The 20,506-nt window shown below is 40.5% G+C and overlaps 1 protein-coding gene across 1 annotated transcript in view; it reads right to left on the bottom strand.

The window, feature by feature from the left end:
- Nucleotides 1-20,506, bottom strand: part of PTGDR (prostaglandin D2 receptor) — a 59,029-nt gene that overhangs the window by 12,548 nt on the left and 25,975 nt on the right. The gene's annotated exons all lie outside the window — the stretch shown is intronic.

Below are 20,506 nucleotides of genomic sequence, written 5' to 3'. Positions count from 1 at the left end.
TTGAGCCCAGGCGGGGCGCTGGGAGCGAGAGCGGGGCACTTGTGGGGTGTGCGCAGAATTCACGGAAGGCGAAAACGGGAAAGCAAGAGTGACTCACCAGACAATGGAGAAGTTAGGAGGACCAGTCCCGGCCGTGTGCATAAGAAGGGAACAACAGACCCTAAAGACAGCTTGCAGTAAGATCAGTGTTCTTTTTCTTTTTTCTTTTCTTTTAACATTCTCAGGAAGATAAGCCAAGGGGCCGGGACCAAAATTGGGAGGAAGTTGAAAGTACGCCTGGTGGGTGTGAGGAACCGAACCAGGCGCGCCGCTGAGCTGCCTGTTGCATTGTCGGCTTTGATTCGGTTGCCAGCATTTTGCCTTTTCCTGTGTCAACACCAGAACGGCTAACCACTCGTTTCAGCAAGCAAGCAAGAATGAAAAGAAAAAAGAGAAATGTTCCTGATGTGTGGAATTGTGTTTGTGAACACAGCTGGAAAGCACCGCACGGCGGCTCTGCACTCAAGATCGGCCCTGAGAGAAAATGTTGCTCAGGATTAATCTTTTCATGTTAACTGTGCAGAGCACATTTGGAAAGACCCATTCCTGGTAAAGTGTATTACTAAGTGGCCAGTTATAGAAACTAGGGCTGACAAACGTGTCACAGTTGCAGACTCCTGAAAATGGGCTGGTGTTTAAAACAACAACAACAAAATCCAATTTGATGGTCGAAAAGGGGTAATTCTATCCTGTGAGGAAGGTCATAGTCACTTGGGGACGGGAGGAAGACTGGGAGGTGGAAGGATCTGCATAGGGAACAGGCAAGGGGAAAAAGTCGTCGCGGTGGAAGAAAGAAAAAAATTACCTGTTGAAGAATACATCTTACCACAGCCTGCTTGCTCGCCATGAATATGTTAGCTCACCTTGATACTTGGTCTGGGAATTGGAATGGAGATGGGGCTCCCAAAGGACAAGTTCACAGGGAGTCTATTTTTCTCAAATAAGGAGTTCGGCAGTCACAGGTAGGTGGGCCTCTCAGGACCCACCTCCTTCTGTTCTCCAGCCCTTCGTTGCTAGCATACCTATGGCTTTCAGTCTACATGTTCTTTCCCCATGTAGTCACCAGTCAGGATTCAACCAGAGAAAAAGAACCACTATAAGTGATGAAGAATGACAGATTTATTGTTAGGCACCAGATCTGTGCTGTTCAACATAGTAGCCACTAGCCACATGTGGCAATGTAAATGAATTAAAATGAACTGAGAGTAAAAATGTAGTTTCTCGGTTGCACTAGGTACACTTCAAGTGCTCGATAGCCACATGCATGTGACTAGTGGCTATCGTTGGGCAGCTCATATACAAAACATTTCCATCATCACAGAAGTTCTATTGGAGAATGAGGCATCAGACCTTACATGATTGTGGGAGCTCATTGAGAAGTCTGTTCAAAGCTGTTTGCGGTCTTTGATTCTAGTGTTGAATGTGAAGTCACCATAGGTCAGACAGAATGGCAGTCAGGGTAGAAAGCTAGACCTGGATAAAAGCAAGTACAGGCTTGGAACCTGCAGGGGCTAACTGGAATTCATGAAAAACTAGAATCCTCTAAGACAGACTGGATTTGTGTGTGTCCCTCACTACCTCTGACCTTGGTAACAGGCATACTGCAGAAGAAGCTGGCATCCTTCATGGGGCTGCACATGCATTTGGCTTAGGACACGGAGAAGCTGAAGGAGGAGACCCACCAGCAAGGTGAGCCAGCAGATGAGTGACAATGTACTAGAGACACTACTGTGCCTGGAGCCCTTGCATTGTCCTTCAGAGCATGAAAACCATAGCTGCTGCTTTGCCGCTGCCCTCTCCATCACATACAGCACTTCTCTTGTGGCTAATGCTAACCTTGAAACCATGCAGAATTCTGAAGAACAGATCCTGCTCAGCTGAGTTGACCCAGTATAAAGCTACCACACTGCCCCGTGGGTCCAGGCATGAAGTCTGCATTGAAAGAGGAGGGTGAGAAAGAGGCAGCTCCTGTGAGATCTCTCTCTCTCTCTCTCTCTCGTGCCTGTTTCTTTCATCAGGAAAGCTAGTTTTCTAGAAGCACCTCAGTAGACTTCCCTTTGTGTCTCTTTAGCCAGAACATGGTAAATTGGCCACTCCTTAGCTCCATAGGAAGCTGAGATGAGGGTATTGGGCATTTCCAGCTTCTTCCAGAGTAGAGACAGGCAGGGGAGAACGGGCTGAGAGTGGCATTGGGTTAGTCAGACACTTGTCCACTGTTGTGCACAGTGCATTCCCTACTATCCCCTCTGTGGAGCCTGAAAGGAAGGGCAAGAACACCCATTCCAAGTTGTACCCATTGCATTTGAAGAAACTGAGGCACAGAAAAGTTGATGATCTTACCCAAGGACATACAAAGTTAGTGCAAAGCTAGGAGTATGGAAGCCAGACCACCTCAATTACATTACAGACCCCTGCATATTGCACACATTGTCCATTTAAAGCCAGAAAGGAGTACATGGCAAGATACCCATCCTCAATACTGCATTAGAGCTCCCTGGCAAATCACCCAACATAATTTAGATGTTACTTTTTGCCTGACATATTGGTGAAATTTGAAAAGATTACACATATCCAGTATGACCAGAGAGAGAGAGAGAGAGAGAGAGAGAGAAATGGGCTTACTATTGGTGGAAGTGTGAGTGTGGCTACAGCCTTCTTGGTGAGAATGGTCTGTTAATTATCACAAATTTTGAATATGCTTCAGCCCAGAAATAATATTAAAGAAATGTACTGCCTCAGGAGACATAATCTGACAAATACACAAAGTTATCATATACGCACAGCAGAAAGAATGTTCGTTATTGCAAGAATCTAGAGGACTTCCATAGAGGACTTGTTTAATAAATTTTGATATACCTATGCAATGGATTATATAGTTGCTGAAAAGGATGATATGAATCTGTAGTTCTTGATAATGATCTTTACCACATATTGAGTTAAAAGCATGTATATTATTTCATTCATATAAAATGATATGTATAAGCATTTGCATAGAGCAGCATCTAGAAGGATGTTCAGCAAAATGTTAGTAGTAATTTCTCTGGGTAGTACTTTTTTCTTCATGCCTGTTTGTTTTGACTGATTTTTCTATAAATATGTATTACCTTTATATTAGGAAATGCAAGGAAGCTGCATTAGAAAAAATTTTTGAGAAAAAAATCACTGGAGGAGACTGTCCTTTCTACTTGGCAGAAAGAAGGGAGTTAGACGCTAATGTTTTAAATTATCTTCCAGTTCTACTGTTAAGATCTTGCCAGTTGTTTGAGGCTGATCAGGAAGAGTGGAGATGTATCCTTATATTTTTCACGAGGATTTTTGCAACTGTCCTTATTTGAAGATTGGAAATAATCACACATTTCACACCATTCTAATAAGATGGTACCCTGCCCTACTTCAAGTGACTGCTTTGACATTAGATTTTTGTCATCCCTTAACACAATTCTGTCATCACCAGGAAGTCCCTGTCTTACAAAGGTGGAAACAAAATGTCAACCAAAGGGTCCAAAAAAACAAAAAAACCAAAAAACAAAAAACCTCAAAACGCAGTTAATAAAAACCAACTTTGAGATAGGTTAAAAAAAAATTAAAGGTAACTAACTATAAGTGGGCAGGTAGAATCTTAGTGGAGAAATAGAAACTATAAAAAAAAAAAAACGGAGTGGAAATTCTAGAACTGAAACAGCAGCTTGTATTTGGCAGAAGAAAGAGTGAGCTTAAAGACTAATCACCTCTGGTCACCCTGCTTTCCATGTTATCATTACTTTTGTGCTCACTGGAAATATTCACACACTTTCCATACCATTGCAAGGCTTGCCCCATTTACCTATCAAGAGATGCATGGGTTTTCTGTGCTCTCGGATACCTCAAACCTCTCTGGGATCTGGGGTGCAGGGCCACATTATCTAGGAAACTCCAGTGTTCACATCTAAGCTAACTCTTTTTCTTTTGAACTTCCCCTTCTCTCTTTCACAGCTTGTGGACCCAGGTGGGGAAGAAGTAGGACAACTTTACTCTTCCTCATCTCTGACCTAGGTCTCCTCTACCTAGGTCTCCTCTACTCCAGTCTTTCAAAAGTCCTAAGCCAAACATTGTGTTCTGTTACATTGTTCTTTCTTTGAGGCAGTTAGCATAGCACACCCTAGCTGCTGCTAAAACTAGGCAAAGGGCTCACTTATCAGCCAAGTACTGGGCAAAAAAATTCACAGGTTAATATGTCAAATTGTAACATTTACATTCACCTAGGTGTGTGTATATCCGAGGCTTGGTGAGACTTATTACAACCTCATAGGATTGTTTGAGAAACAATTTGATAAAGTCTTTGCAAAACCTGGGTCAATACAAAGTGCTTTGCAAACGGATGTAGGAGTACAACAGTTCTCTTGTCTTTAGACGGGAAATATCACAGCTGCTTATTAGCTCCAGGAGTTCGATCAAATGAGTCACTCCAATAATGTCAGGAAGGTAGATTGCCTGTGATTCTTATTTCTTGTCTAAGATTGATAGAGAACAAAGAATCCAATATAGTAATGAAAATTCTCTTTTCTGAGAAATGTTGCCTTCCAAGGACAAAACCAACTACAGGGCAGAAAACTACACATAACACAAGAATAAGGCTATAGTTATTCAGCTTGTTTGTATAACGTGGCAACTCATTACAGAAATTTTGGAAAAATTAGAAGGAAGCAAAAAGTCATCTATGAATGTGTATCCTTTGAAAATGACCACTCTTAACATTTTGATGTGTTTCTTTCATTTTTTTATTCTATGCATTTTTTGTTTTCATGGATGTGATAATATTGTATCTAAATTTTTCTGCACTGTATTTTTAAAAAACTTAAAAGTAGGGGCACTTGGGTGGCTCAGTCAGTTAAGCGTCCGACTTCAGCTCAGGTCATGATCTCACAGTTTGTGGGTTTGAGCCCTGCTTCAGGTTCTGTGCTGACAGCTCAGAGCCTGGAGCCTGCTTGGGATTCTGTGTCTCCCTCTCTCTCTGCCCCTCACCTGCTCATGCTCTGTCTCTCAAAATAAATAAATCAACATTAAAAATTTTTTTAAAAAGTATAAAGTATATTGAATAGCTTATATTACAATATGCATTAAAGGCCTTTAAAAATGTGCGTGCTCTGAGATCCAGAAATTGCACTCTAGAGATCTATAACCCATTATTTATTCATTCAGCAACAATTTATTAAGGCATATATTTACTGAGGCAGCACAGTATAGTTTTCAGAGCAGGGGTTCTAGAGTGAGATTGCTTTGGTTTTAAGTTTTTATTTAAATTGCAGTCAGTTAACATACAGTGTTATATTAGTTTCAGGTGCAATATAATGGTTCCGTACTCCCATACATCACTTGGTGCTCATCACAAGTGCATTCCTTAATCCCCATCACCTATTTCACCCATTCCCCACCCCTCCCCTCTGGTAAACATAAGTTTGTTCTTTATAGTTAAAAGTCTGTTTCCTGGTTTGTCTCTCTCTCTCCCCCCCGCTTTGCTCATTTGTTTCATTTCTTAAATTCCACATATGAGTGACATCATATGGTGTTTGTCTTTCTCTGACTTGTTTCACTTAGCATTATTACCCTCTAGTAGATCCATCCATGTCATTGCAAATGGCAAGATTTCATTCTTTTTTATAGCTGTATAATATTCCATTGTGTGGGTGTGGGTGTCACACACCCACCACATCTTCTTTATCCATTCATCAATCGATGGACATTTGGACTGTTTCCATAACTTGGCTATTGTAGATAATGTTGCTATAAACATTGGGTGCACATATCTTTGAATTAGTATTTTTGTATCCTATGGATAAATAGTAATGTGATTGCTGGATCATAGGGTAGTTCTATTTTTAATTTTTTGAGGAACCTCCATACTGTTTTCCAGAGTGGCTGCACCAGTTTGCATGCCCATCAACAGTGAAGAGGGTTCCCCTTTCTCTGCATCCTCGCCAACAACTATTGTTTCCTGTCTTGTTAATTTTAGTCATTCTGACTGGTGTGAGGTGATATCTCATTATTTTGATTTGCATCTCCCCGATGATGAGTGATGTTGAGCATCTTTTCATGTGTCTGTTCGCCATCTGGATGTCTTCTTTGGCAAAATGTTCATGTCTTGTGCCCATTTTTAATTGGATTATTTTTTTGGGGGGGTGTTGAGTTTTCTGAGTTCTTTGAATTCAAATTTTAGTTCTGTCGTTAGGCAAGTTATCTTCCTTCTATGCGTCTCAATTTCCTCATCTGTAGTATGAGGATAATAATATGACTTACACCTTTAAAGGCTGTGGTTGAACCGAGGGCCTGGCCCATACGAAGCACTCAGCAGGTGCCAGCTGTTTTATAATAGAGCCAGGTCCTGAGAGATGCTAATATAGTCCCTGCCCTAAAGAAGCTTATAATCAGATAATAATAATGAAAAGACTACCATTTTTTAAGGGCTTCCTATATCCCCCAAACTGTTGAAGGCTTCATACACATTTCATTAATTTTTATAACAATTCTATAGGAAGGGTCACAGAGAGCCTTGTTTTAGGGAGGAGCAAACAGATGAGGCTAAATACTCAAAGTTGTAAATATAAGAAGTTCCTTTCATTACCTTCTATACGTTGGCTTTAGGAACTAACTTAAATGTCAAGTAAAAGGAAGTTATGTAGGGGCTCCTGGGTGGCTCTGTCAGTTAAGCGTTAAGCGTCTGATTTTGGCTCAGGTCATGATCTCGTGGTTTGTGGGTTCGAGCCCCGCATCCGGCTCTGTGCTGACAGCTCAGAGCCTGGAACCTGCTTCAGATTCTGTGTCTCCATCTCTTTCTGTGCCTCCCCTGCTCGCACTCTCTCTCTCTCTCAAAAATAAAACATTAATAAAAAGGAAGTTATATAAACACATTAGGTGTATCTATTCAATGAAGTATTACACAACTATTTAAAAATATACCTCTGCATTCATTGACATGGAAGGTGTCTACAATGGTTAATGAATGAGGAGACTCATACAGTTATTTCTGCAAAAATAAACACTTAAACCAAGATATAGTGAACTTTTCATAGAAAAATAGGTTCCAGTATGTTCTCCCCACTGTTATCTCTTTTATTTTATTTTAAAGTAATCTCTACACCCAATGTAGGGCTTGAACTCATGACCCTGAGATCAGGCTGCGTGCTCTACCAACCGAGCCAGCCGGATGCCCCTCCACTGTTATCTCTTTCCACAAAGATTAAACTTCCTTATTCAAATTCAGTCCTATTAAAGGGTCAATGCTCAACTTAAGAATAATGTTATCACCTTAATAAATAATATTTAAAACCTATTATATCAGTTATTTATCTCTGTGTAACAAACCACTCCAAAACTTAATGGCTTAAAGCAGTCATTTTATTTTGTCATGATTTAGTGGGTCAGTAATGTTGGGCTAGATGGATTTAGGTGGTTCTTTGCTGGTCTGGTCTGCCATCATTCTCGTGGCTAATGTCATCTGGTGGCTAGACCGGGTAGTGGCTGGTGTAGGAGGACCCGCTTGCAGGCTTTATCTCATTTTCCTAGAGTCTAGCCTGAGCTGGCCCCTGTGGTGGCATGGTGTTCCAACAGGGAGCAGGTGGAAGCTGTGAAGCCCAGACTGGGAGGTTCACAGCATCATCTCACCATGTCCTATTAGTCCAAGTCCCAAGGCCAGCCTGGATTCAAGGGCTGGGAAATAGACTCTATCTCCTGACTCCTGATGGGGGAATGTGTACACAGGAAGGAGGAATGACTGCAGCCATTTTGCAAACCATCAGCCACTTCTAGTTTGAACTCTATACTATATAGCTACTATTTTAACATAATCGTTTTATGTTAAGATTAAAACAAATAGTGGGTGCCTGGGTGGCTCAATCGATTGAGGGTCCAACTCTTTCTTTTTTAAAAATTTTTATTTATTAACTTTGAAAGAGACAGAAAAATGAGCAGGTGGGGGAGGGGCAAAGAGACTGGGAGACAGAGAATCCCAAGCAGGCTCTGCACTGTCAGCCCAAAGCCCAACACGGGGCCTGAACGCATGAACTGTAAGATCAAGACCTAGGTTGAAACCAAGAGTCAGACACTTAACCAGCTGAGCCACTCAGGTGCCCCGAGGGTCCAACTTGGGATTTCAGCTCAGGTCATGATCTCACAGTCATGCAATGGAGCTCCACATCAGGTTCCACGCTGAGTGTGGAGCCTGCTTGGGATTCTCATTCTCTCTTTCTTTCTCTCTCTCTCTCTCTCTCTCTCTCTCTCTCTCTCTCCCCCTCCCTCACTTGTGCTCTCTCTCGCTCACTCTCTCTCTCTCCCCAGTCTCTCTAATATTAGAAACAATAAAAAATGAAACCAAAAGCATTACCCATAGAAAATTCTACTCTTTGACCATGCTATCATACTTTGAGTTCTGCCACTACTAGAAAGTAGTGTTAATTTGACATAATTTTAAAAAGAAGTGACAAATGAGTCATCTTATGCCCTGGAGGTCTGGACACTTCCATTTCTGATCCCTGCACCCAGTACCCAACACATAGTATCACAAACTATGAAGTACCATCTCCCCACTCTCCCTTCTCCCTTGTTTCTACTTTTTCTTTTCTGCTGTCTTCTCACATCAAATCCAGAAGTAGGAGGGAGAAACTGACTCAAGAAGGATATAAGAGGAAAATGTGATTCATGGGGCACCTGGGTGGCTCAGTTGGTTAAGCGCCAACTCTTGGTTTGGGCTCAGGTCATGATCTTAACGGTTTGTGAGTTCGAGCCCCATGTAGGGCTCTGTGCTGACAACTGCTTGGGGTTCTTTCTTTGCCCCTCCCCTGCTCACACTCTGTCTCTCAAATAAATAACCTTAAAAGAAAAGAAAATGTGACTCATTTTCATTATGTGGGGATATATTGACATATCCTGTGATTTGATATTAAATATTGTTGTCACAGGGGGTGTGTTCTGTTATAGTCATAATTGTTTTAAAGGAAAATTCATAAGATCACTGCTGACTTGTTTTCTCTTTTCCATAGCATTTATTTATTTCAGTATATCACATAATTTAGTTATCTATTGGGTTTTTCTTGTTAAGCACCTCCCTCTGATAGACTACCAGTTCCTAGGGAGGGAAGGGATCTTTGTCCCTTTACTTCACTGGTGTGTCCCAAGGATTAGAACTGTGCCTGGCATATAGTAAGCACTCAAAGATTATGTGTTGAATGAATAAAGAGGACCTGGTAGGCTGGACCAGTGCTGCTGAGAAGTCTAATATGATGAGTGCAGAGAAGCAGGAACTGACTTTTGCAGGAGGGGTGACTCTGCTGAGAGCACTTTTAGTGGAGTTGTGGGGAGAAAAACCTGGCCTAAGAGGAGTGTGGGGGGAGGATGGGGAGAGAACCATAGGTGAGAAGGGGAACAGCAGTGAAGACAACATCTTGGATGAGTCTGGAGAGCTATGAGGCGTGCTGAGAAATTCAGTGGTAGCAGAGGGGTGATGGGGTCAAGAGAAGTCTTCTATCTAAAATGGGTGATACTATATAGATGGAAATCACACGTAGAGAGAGAGAAAAAGATGATACAAAAGAGAAAATCGGCAATTGCCAGTGAAACAGCTTAAGAATCTTGAGAGGAGCAGGATTTAGGATGCAAGCAGAGGCATGTCATAAAGGAGAGCAGGCACATTTCTTCCACTGAGGCTGGATGGAAGTCAGGGTGTGTGGACAGAGACGCAGGTACATCAGTGGAATCAGCTAGAAGGACAAGGAAGTTGTCCGAAAGAGAAGGATGAAGAAGTGTTGGCATTTTCAAGTGGAAATAATATGTAATTACCTTCTAGAATGGGAAAGTGCATTTACTGGGAAAGTGGTTGCTTATATTAGAATAGGCTGTGGTGAAACTTGGCGTTTGTAAGGGCGGCATTCCATCCTCCCCATCCAGCTGGTTTTGCAGCCCATTGATCTCCCTCTCAATGAATGGCGTCATTGCCCATGCAGTTGCTTAAGCCAGAAACCTGGGGTCATCTTTGCCTCTTCCCTCTCCATTGACCTCTATATGTAAATAATCACAAAGCCTGTTTGGACCCTTTTCCGATCTGTCCCCTTCTATATCCACTTGCACTTTCTTACATCTGGTTATCTGCTTATCTGGTTAGACTGAAGGTTAGGAAGCTTCCTAACTGGTTTTCCAGGCCCTGGTCCTGCTCACCTCGGTTCTGTTCTCCAAACTGTAGCCTGATTCCGAAGAGGAGATGTGATCATTACACTCCCCTACTCCGTGTCTTCTCACTGCCTCAGGTCAAAGTCTAAATTCTTCAGCTTGGTATATAAAACCCATCCTGCCCGGGCTCCTGCCCTCTCTCTGAAGACAAAGACAATAGGAGAAGAGACAGCAGCAACACAATTTTTTAAGTTATGCAGATGGGGCACCTGGGTGGCTCAGTCGGTTGGGCATCCGACTTCAGCTCTGGTCATGATCTCGCGGTTCGTGAGTTCGAGCCCCACATCGGGCTCTGTGCTGACGGCTGGGAGCCTGGAGCCTGCTTGGGATTCTGTGTCTCCCTCTCTCTCTGATCCTCCCCTGCTTGCACTTTGTCTCTGTCTCAAAACTGAATAAACATTAAAAAAATTTTTTTTAAATAAAAGGATACAGATAATGGCCAAAAACTTACTGATTTGGCAGGCCAGAGAGAAATATGTTATGATTATGAATTGTTAAGTGGGCAAAGGTAAAAAATTGTTTATATGAGTCAAAACACAGCTATGTAATAAAGAATGTTGCCTAAATTAATGACAGATGGGGTGCCTGGGTGACTCGGTTGAGAGTCTGACTTCACCTCAGGTCATGATCTCATGGTTCATGAGCTCAAGCCCCGCATTGGGCTCTGTGCTGACAGCTCAGAGCCTGGAGCCTCTTTGGATTCTGTCTCCCTCTCTCTCTGCTCCTCCCCTGCTCACACTCTGTCTCTCTCTCTCTCAAAAGTAAATAAACATTAAAAATAAGAATAATAATTAATGACAGAGAAGAACATTGGCAAAAAATACTAAGCATAAAGTGAGGACTAGGATAGAGCCTAGAGGAAGTAATACCATCTGTAAAACTGAAGTTAAAAAAATATGTCAAAATAGGGAGCCCAGCCACTGCCCAAAGTTGCAACAATTGAACATGAAAGAGCACAATTATTTAGTGGATTTGATAAAATTCATGTGTTTATATAAAGATTTTAAAAAGAGAAAAAGAGAACTCATAAGTCATCATTTGAGAGGGCTTATACATTGCCTTCTTACTTTGACAATTGGTAACTAAAGATACTCAAGTAGTTATCCAACTTTTCCTGTAATAAATATATCTTTTGAGAAACCAAATAGCCCCAACTGATGAAGGAAAAATTCTATTTCACAGAAGAATGCTAGCCAAGAATGTAGAAGGAATGACAAGATCAGAAAATCATCACTGTCCCCTTTATTAAAATTATTGATTTTGAAAAAGATGTTCATTTGCTATGAAAACACTTAGGTGGGGGCACCTGGGTGGCTCAGTCAGTTAAGCTCCCGACTTCAGCTCAGGTTATGATCTCACAGTTCGTGAGTTCAAGCCCCGCATCAGGCTCTGTGTTGACAGCTTAGAACCTGGAGCCTGCTTCGAATTCTGTGTCTCCCTCTCTCTCTGTTCCTCCCCCGCTCATGCTCTGTTTCTCTCTCTCCTTCAAAAATAAATAAAAACATTTAAAAAAATTTAATCATACACTTAGGTGTATGATTGCTGGGAACCAGACATTCGTATAAGGACAAAAGTAATACCACAGATGTCATTTTATTATTCCAAGGCGTACAAAGGTATTAAATGTTCAATAAAGGGCTCAAACTCTTACCCTAACCCAGGGGATAGGGTAGCAACCAGTTCATATGTTATAATAATGTTCATGTGTAAAATACGTAATAACATATATTGATAATATATTTTCTCTGACATGATAAAACTGCAGCATGAAGTACAATATCAATTAATATATTCTAGCTAAAATAAAAACTTGAATCCATCTAGCTTTCAGATCAGGGCTTGAAGAACAAGTTGAATGGTGGGACAGCGTGGCAAGCAGACAAACTCACAGAGGGGACAACTGACTGGGTCTCTTCAACAAGTAAGAGTCATCGAAAGAAAAGATAGGGACTGTGCTAGATTCAGAGACTTAAGGGACACAATGACCAGATGCAAAGCACGGTCCCCAGTTGGGCTGTCATTTGGACAAATGAACTATAAAGGTCATTTGGGAGCAAACTGTGGAATTTGAATCTGGAGTAGGTGTTAGACAAGATGAAAATGTGCTGATATGGAAAGTTGGGAAACCTTAAGTAAAATAAGCAGATAGCAAAACAGTCAGAAGATAACAGTCTCATTTTGGTCATACATACATACACACACACACACACACACACACACACACACACAAATCTGGAAGACCATAGACTGAAGCATTAATAATGGTAATTCTTGGTGGTAGGAATATGGTGTTATCTTAGTTTTGCTTCTGTTTTGGGGAGATAACCTTCTATGATGTAAATATCCTTTTATTATTATTATTATTATTATTATTATTATTATTATTATTACTAGGAGGCTGAAAGGGCAAAGAAGATGGGTGAGGGGGTGCCTATGGGCAGGTGGCGAGGCACAGCACCTCCATTTTTGGTAACAGGTCCACAGCTGGGATAGAAGTCTAGGATCGTGGCCTTTTATTTCATCTATCACACCGAATTCAACAAAGGGAATAAGAATCATGAGCAAGCTATCACCAAATAGAAGAGTTTTACAGGCCATTTCTCCCTCTGGATTCCATGAGAAGGAGTCCTATCTGCTGCTCCTCTGTCTGGGGGCCTGGAGAGCTACTAGGTTTTGTCATGTTACCTGAGGAGATTTTCACCTCCTCAGAAAAGTTCTCCAGCTCCTACCACCCCCATCTTCTGATGCCTTTGTTGTTGTCTAGGTATAGGAAGGCTCTTCATTTTGTTCTTGGTTCCAAATGGTTTTGAGGCAAAACTGGGTTATAAGAGATTATGCATCTTTTTAAAAAAATTTTTTTAATGTTTACTTATTTTTGAGAGAGAAAGAGAGAGGCAGAGAGTGAGCAGGGGAGGGGCAGAGAGAGAGGGAGACACAGAATATGAAGCAGGCTTCAGGATCTGAGCTGTCAGCATAGAGCCCGACATGAGGCTCAAACCCACAAACCTTGAGATCATGACCTGAGCCGAAGTCAGACGCTCAACAGACTGAGCCACCCAGGTGTCCCGAGAGATTATGCATCTTAATTAGGATTTTTGCAATTTATTTATTTATTTACTTTTTAAAAGTTTATTTATTTATTTTTAGAGAGAGAGAGAATTCATGAGCAGGGGAGGGGCAGAGAGAGGGGGAGAGTGAGAGAATCCCAAGCAGGGTCCGTAGTGTCCGTGAGGAGCCTGATAAGGGGCTTGAATGCATGAACTGTGAGGTCATGACCTGAGCCCAAACCAACAGTCAGACACTTAACTCACTGAGCCACCCAGATTCCCCAGGATTTCTGAAATTTAAATCCAACAAACAGACGAGAAAGTATAGAATGAACTCAGAGCTACAGAGCCAGATGTAACCTGAGGAGTGTCCAAAGCTAAATCCAGCTCCTTGCAACTGGCATAGCAGGAGAGACATTTCAGGTCCCAGGACCCTTGATCAGACCTTACCTGCCTAGATAGGCCACTAGTCAAATTAACCACCCACCAAAGCCCCAAATTCTCTCCTTTTCTTGGTGCTCTGTGGAGCCCAGTCTTACCAGGATACCAAAAATAAAAACAAAAAGCAAAACCATTAAATGAGCTGACAGAATTACTTTTTTGGAATAAAAAATATTCCAGGCGATAGTTCTTAGATTATAATTCTCTGTCAGTAATATTAGGGCTTTGAGAATAGTTTGCATCCTTGATTTTTCTCCCGTTACCATCTTCCTCTGCATTGGGAACTGCCACTCAACAAGATTCTGTACACTATGCAAGAAAGCCTTTGTCATGTAAAAGCAGCACTAATAACAGAAAATAAATGTTTCATAGCTAGAGAGTGCCTTCTGTATATCCCTAACATTACAGAAAACACCTAGATTATCTTTGAAGTCCTTTGAGCTCTAAAATTCTGGACTATTGTAACCTAGGCAAGGATGGTTATAATGTATTTTAAGTACTTGTGCCCCCTCTAGAGGAGCAATATAAAAAAACAGGTCAGTCAGCGTTTGTCAAGGGTTTTGAAATTAAATTCTGGTGTCATTTAAAAGAGAAAGAACCCATTTGGAAATAGGCAGGAAAACCTAGTTTCAATTAACTATAATTTTCAAATTATAAAAGTCGTAATTTTCCATAATCATACCACTTTTTAAAAAAATGTTAGAGAGAGAGAGAGAGAGAGAGAGAGAGCACAAGTGCCAAGGAGAGGGGCAGAGGGACAGAGAGAGAGAGAGAGAAAGAGAGAATTCCAAGCAGGCTCCACACTGTCAGCACAGAGGCTGATGTGGGATGCGGAGTTTGATCTGACAAACCCTGGGATCATGACTGAAGCCGAAATCAAGAGTCAGATGCTCAGCCAACAGAGCCACCCAGGTGCCCCAATAAACAGGCCACTTTAATGTAAATCCGATTTCCAACTTGAAATATGTCCTTCCAATTTTGTCTGCTAAACCATACACAGAAAATGCTGCATCCTGTTTTTCTCTCTTACTCTATTTTTTATGTAGCACCAGTGTAATCACCACCCCCTATGAGTAAATCCCAATCATTCCTCCCATTGCTGGACAGCTAGGTTGTTTCCATTATTCCATAACAACTACACATAACTTCTTTATGCACGTAGCATTTCCATGTTTGCGATTCTGTTCTAGGACTGACTCTCAGAAGTGAAATCACGGAATCAAACAATATGATCTTTTTTTGAAATGATGGTACATATTTCCACATCGCTTCCTAAGAGGACTGGGCCAATTTGTATATTATCAGCAATATATGAAAATACCAGTTCCAGGAAACACTCCCAGCCCTGGGTACTCCTGTTATTGAAATGTTTTCATAATTTAGTAGACCAAAAAATGTTATCTCATTGTTTTGATTTGCATTGCTTTGACTTTTGGTGAGGTTGAGCATTTTTCCAAGCTTAAGAGTTTTATTTCCTCTTTTGAGAATTCTCTGTTCACATTCTTTAAGCATTTGTCTTTTGACGACTTCATGTGTTCTCACTCCATGAGCTCTTACTGTTCTGACCACTATCACTGCCTCCACTAACTGTAGCTATCATTTGTTGAGCAACCGTAATACTGCAAATACTGTGCTAGCCATTTTACATATATTTTTAACCCTTGTCACACCCTGCAAGGAAGAAGGAAATCGAGTCTCAGAAAAGCTAAATAGCTTACCCAAGCCCACCTGACCTTGGACAGGTTACTTTCTACTACAGCTTCTGCCTCATGTCAAGATAGATCTTCATTTTATAACAAAGATATTATCCTTTCATGGTATTTTCCCCAGGCTTGTCAGCACTTTTATTTTAGTTCCTTTTTGGATATACAGAAGTAGCATCGAATACTGTAAACGGTAAATCCTTTACAAAGCCACACTTATCTTGGCTTTAATTAGGTAGTACATAATGGCCATTTAAAGTGACAAAAAGAATTCTCCTGAAACCGATCTTGCGCTGTATATTAGCTAAAATTTAAATAAATAATTTAAAAAAGATAAAGTGATAGTGTTTAAAGACAGGACATGTTGGATTTCTTTAAAAATAAATTAGGGCCTAGTTTCAAATTGTTAAACATTTACGTATCATATATTGACTAATTTTTCTCTTCCTCATTGCCTTATGATGCATTCTTTGGCATTCATATAGTAAGATCTATATTTGGACCTGTTTTGCTGATCTAGCTTATACTTTGTACAAATATCACATTGTTTTGATTACCATATCTTTGTAAGATGATTAAAACACAACTAACCCTCCCACAACTTTTTTTTTCCCCAGAATTTTCTTCCCTTTTTATTTTCCAAGTAAACTTTAGGATCGTTTTATCAATATAGGCAAAAAATATTTTCTTTTAAAGAAGGAACTCAAAGCAGTAGAGATTTTGATTGGGGTTACATTAAATCCACAAATTAATTCAGACACAGTTATTTTCATATCCAGTTTTCCTGACCAGGAATAAACATCTGGTTAATTTTCCAAGTCTTACTTTATATTTGTAATATAATTTGTATTTTCTTCTTCAGGCATCACCACATACCTTGTTAAAGTTATTCCCAGGCATTATGTGTGTTTTAGTTGCCATTGCAAACAGGACCTTTTGTGGGGGTTTGTCTGTTTTTATATAGGTTGCTGCTGGTATTATTAAAATGTTATTGATTTTTACTTATTTTTATTAAGCTATATTTATAAACCCTTATTCATTTATTGGTTTACCAGATGATTCTTTCATATTTTCTAGAAATACAATAATATCAAGTAAGAATGATGTTTTTCTTATAAAGTTTTGTGTAAAGAAGACTTAATATAGCAGGTCTGAGGCAGCTTTCTTGGAAAGGCCAGCTTGCAAAGTTGGTGTGTGGTTGGATCTGGGAACTTGGACTTGGGGAGGGTTCCCACCATTCCCTAAGTGATAAGAGTCACTTACCGTGCATAGGCCGTACAAACAGAATGCTTTCCTAGGGGTCTGACATTTTGGTATGTTCCAGGCAGAGGCTGCCTACGTGACCAACCTCCAATAAAATGCCTGGACACTGAGTCCCTAATGAGTGTGTCTGGAGGACAACATTTCACAGGTATTGTCACAATTCTTTGCTGGAGGAATTAAGTACTTTTATGTGACTCCATTGCAGAGGACTCTAGGAAGGGGGTACCTGATTATCTCTGGACTTCACTCCACATGCTTTCTCCCATTGCTGATGTTGCTTTGTGTCCTTTCGCTGTAACAAATCATAGCCAAGACCTCAACTATATGTTGAGTCTTGTGAGTCCTTGTAGAGAATCCTCAAAACTAAGGGTGGTCTTAGAGACTCCGGATGCAATCTGTAATACTTATCTCTTCTGTGTAGTGTTTCTGTCAAGTCTAGGTATCAGTATAAGCGGGCCTGCTCTGCCTGCCTCAGATGGAGAGAGGTCTGGACCCTCCTGATTTCATCTCCAGCTGCTCTTCTCAAGTGCCTTCTCCCTCTCAACCTCCCCCTGCACCCCGCCCCAGCCGGGGGCTCTGACAGTGAGACTTGGAAAGTGATGGCTGCAGGTAGCTGCCTACAATTGCAAATTTGTGTCAGGGTCATATCTCCTTTATCTTTAATTTTGTGTTGTGCTGTTTCCCCAGTTAATTAGTTAAGTCTTTCTTATCCCTCTCCCCACTGCCAAAGAATCAGTTTTTTTAGTTTACTTACATACATTTTTTCATCCTTTATTTATCTTTATCATTTTTAACCTCGTTTTGCTTAGGGTCTATGTTCTTTTTAGAAAATTTCAAATAATGTAATCCCTTTCTTTTTTTAAAAAATATTAAAAGTATTTGTTGGGGTGCCTGGGTGGCACAATTGGTTAAGCATGCGCTTCTTGATCTCAGCTCAGGTCATGATCTCATGGTTCATGGGTTCGAGCCCCACATTGGGTGTCTGCACTGACAGTGCAGAGCCTGCTTGGGATTCTCTCTCGCTCTTTGTCCCTCCCTCCTCTCAAAATAACTAAATAAACATTTTTTAAAAAAGTATTTTTTGCTACAGATTTACCTCTAAAATACAGAATCGACTACATCATATATATATATATATATATATATATATATATATTTACATTAATTGATTTTGTTTTAAATATTTACTAACCTCTTTTAGTTATCTCATTTAAGAGATTTTCACTGTTTCCATAATTGTTTGATAGCCTGAAAACTTAAAAGATGTCTTATTTTGGATAACGTATTAGGCTAGACTCTTCAGACTAACCCTCCAGTTGAAAATAACTAAAAAATGTGCAAAGATTTCAAAAGTCTGGAAAGCATGAAAAAGATAAGATAGTCATGCTTTATCAGGCCAAAATCTAAATGAAAATGGAGATTTAGAGGGAAAAGCAGAACACTGATGTTGTTTTTGCCTCTGAGGACCTCTGCCAACTAAAGAAAGTTGGTTTTTATTTTTTATGGGCTTTCAGGGCCCACAAGTTCAGAAATTCAAATTTAGATTCTGGCAAAGATGGAGAGTGTAATAAGAAACCTTCCCCCATAATGCTAGGATCTCAAAGGGCTATTTCCTCAGGTTAGGAATGAACCAGAAGTAAACCTAGGTTTTCCCTGTCTAATCCCCACCCCCAGGAGACTGTAAGAAAAATAAAATCCTTTGATGCTGAACAGTGCAGAGGGAGTAAAGAAAAGAAAATCCTATCCTAGGGAACTTATAACCACATGCTGGTAGTGATTGTATTTGTAACCCCAATTCACCTCATCCAAATGGTCTAAAAAAGCCTTATGCCCTGAATTGGTTTACAGTAATCCTGGACTGACCCCGGGTGCCTCGCAAATGCAGTTCCTCTCTGGAGGAAGGCACTGCCATATTAGGTGTCAGAGAATCTCAGAAATAAGAGCACTTAGCATAACATCAAACTCACCGGGAAATGAGGAACCAGAAACACACCTACAATGGCTTCAGGTATCCTTCATTATCTAGCTTCTCATTTTGAATTCTAGGAACCAGATAGATTTGGATTTACTAGAATTTCCACACTATACAAAATTTTGCCCCACTCAAGCCAAAGCACAAAACTCAAGAACTTAAAAGATTCAGATGATGAAATTCTCAAAAATCAATAAGCAGGGGCGCCTGGTGGCTCAGTCAGTTAGGCGTCCAACTTCAGCTCAGGTCATGATCTCTCAGTCTGTGAGTTCGAGCCCCGCGTCGGGCTCTGTACTGACCGCTCAGAGCCTGGAGCCTGTTTCGGATTCTGTGTCTCCCTCTCTCTCTGACCCTCCCCCATTCATGCTCTGTCTCTGTCTCAAAAATAAATAAACGTTAAAAAAAAAATTAAAAAAAAATCAATAAGCAAAAGGCAGGTAACCTTTTACAAATGGGAAAAGACTTGAACAGATCCTTTACAAAGGGATAGCCAAAGGCCAACAAACATATGAAAAGGTGCATATCAGGAATATGCAAATTAAAACCACAATATGATACTGTTATGTAATCCCAGAACGGCTAAATTGAAATAGACAATATGAAGTGCTGATGAACGTGTGACTTGACCAGAATGTTCAAATACTGTTGTAGAAGTATAAATAGATACACTCCATTTTGGAAGACTGCTTGGCAGTATTTACTAAGGATAAAACCTTACGACCTGGCAATTATGTTCACAGTTATATCCTTAACAGAAATGCATGCATACGTTCCCCAAAGATGTGTGTACCAGAATGTTTATCATCATCTGTAATAGCCCAATTAGAAACAACTCAAATGTCCATCTACAACAGAATGAATTAATCTATTGTAGTAAATTCATACTTGGAGCACTACACACTGTAACGATGAGGACAAACAAAACTATCTGAACAATGTGGATGGATTTCATAAGCATAATGGTGAGTGAAAAATGCCAAGTATACACTGATTCTATTTATATGAAGTTCAAAAGTAGAGAAAGTTAATACAATATAGGATATTAGAAGTCAAGAAAGTGGTTACTCAATACGGGTCTAGTTAGTAGCTAAAAAAAGGATTTTTGAGGGCCTGAGATTCTTTTTCTTTTCTATTTTTTTGATCAGCAAATGCTAAGTTAATTTTATTACTTATTTCTGCAACTTGGGGCCATAAATAATACAATGATATACACAGTTTGGCCATCCCGTATTTGAAGAGATTTTTGGAAACACTTATATTTTGGGCCCATCATTTCAGCCTTTAACACACCCCAGAATCCAAAGAATTAGCATTATCATTTGACTATACTCTCTTGTGTATCCTAAATAGGTGTTCTTTCCATCTTTATGGATCTACTGAAATCAAAGAATCCAAAAATGCTTGTCACTTGAATAAGAGGAAGTGGATTACTCTCTGCCCATGGTATAAAATGTTACAGCAACTGTTCTGAAGATGCAGGGCCCTGTAGGAAATCAAGACTCACCAGCCCCCCCGCCTTTGCCAGCACTGTGTGATTGATGCTACTCTCCCCCATACATAATCATTAATGAAAGCGTGCTTGGCGCTAGCCTCCTTTGTAAATAGAACCAAATTACAGCACATACTCTCTGAAAGCGTCATTGCTTCCCTACAAATGCCACTCCAGATTCAGCACGGACTATCCTTCATGGACATCTGCCTTCCCAAGGGAAGAGTAAAAGCCAAGTTTCTCAAACTCTGGCGTGCATTCCTGTCACAGGAATAAAAGACACAGAACAGGAAATATGGTCCACGAATGGTATTGTCAGAGTGTTGTATGGCGACAGAGGGTAGCCACACTGGTGGTG

The sequence above is a fragment of the Panthera pardus genome, unplaced genomic scaffold, assembly GCF_024362965.1.
Source record: "Panthera pardus isolate Hobbes unplaced genomic scaffold, ASM2436296v1 HiC_scaffold_24, whole genome shotgun sequence".
NCBI lineage: Eukaryota > Metazoa > Chordata > Mammalia > Carnivora > Felidae > Panthera > Panthera pardus.
Note: the sequence above shows the minus strand (reverse complement) of the source record. Positions and strands in the feature narration are given on the sequence as shown.